The following is a 1,087-nucleotide window of genomic DNA, read 5'->3' as shown; positions in this document are numbered from 1 at the left end:
GTTTTGTGTTTTTCCTAGTTTAGTTTTCAATGTTGGTTTTCATTTATAAGTTTGTTTATTGGTTTGATGGCTTTCTTCCTTTGCATTTCTTCTTTTTCCTCTTGCCTTTTTGTGAGTGCATGTGTTTCTTTTTGTGTTTTTGTCTGTTTCATTCTCCTTTTACCATTTGTCTTAGGGTTTTGTCTGTCTACTTTTTTATTGCTTGTTTTTCTATTTTCTTCTCTTTTCTCTTTCCTCTTTTTAAACTTTTCTTCTGTACCATGTGGCTTGGGAGCGTCTTGGTGCTCCAGCCAGGGATTGGGTCTGAGCCTAAGAGGTGGGGCATCTGAGTCCAGGACATTAGAACACCACAGAGCCCTGATCCCAGAGAGTATTAATAAGTGAGAGCTCTCCGAGAAACCACCATGTTAACATTAAAACCTAGCTCCACCCAATGGCCAGAAAGCTCCAGTCCTGGATGCCTTATACCAAACAACTAGCAAAAGAGGAACACAACCCCACCCATTAGCACACAGGCTGCCTAAAGTCATACTAAGCTCACAGACAACAAGAAACCAACACCAAATGTGGCACTGCCCATCAGAGGGACAAGATACAGCTCCACCCACAATAACACAGGCACTAGTCCCTCCTACCAGAGAGCCTACACAAGGCACTCCATACCACCTACTGAGAGCAGACACCAAATGTAAGAGGAACTATGACCCTGTAGCCTGCAGAAAGGTGACTGTAAACATAGTAAGTTAAACAAAATGTGAAGACAGAGAAATACATGAAGGAGTAAGGTAAAAATCCACAAAACCAAACAAATGAAGAGGAAATAGGCTATCTTCCCAAAAAAGAATTGAGAGTAATGATGCTAAAGATAATCTTAAATCTCAGAAATAAAATGGAAGCATGGATCAAAAAGATACAAGCAATGTTTCAAAAGGACCTAGAGTAACTAAAGAACATATAATCAGCAATGAATAACACAGTAGCTGAATAAAAAATACACTAGAGGGAAACAATAGCAGAGTAACTGAGGCAGAACAGATAAATGACCTGGAAGACAAAATGGTGGAAATAACTGCTGAAGAACAGAATA

The sequence above is a fragment of the Bison bison genome, unplaced genomic scaffold (assembly GCF_000754665.1).
Source record: "Bison bison bison isolate TAMUID 2011002044 unplaced genomic scaffold, Bison_UMD1.0 scf7180017864378, whole genome shotgun sequence".
In the NCBI taxonomy this organism is placed as follows: domain Eukaryota; kingdom Metazoa; phylum Chordata; class Mammalia; order Artiodactyla; family Bovidae; genus Bison; species Bison bison.
This window is presented reverse-complemented; position numbering follows the sequence as displayed.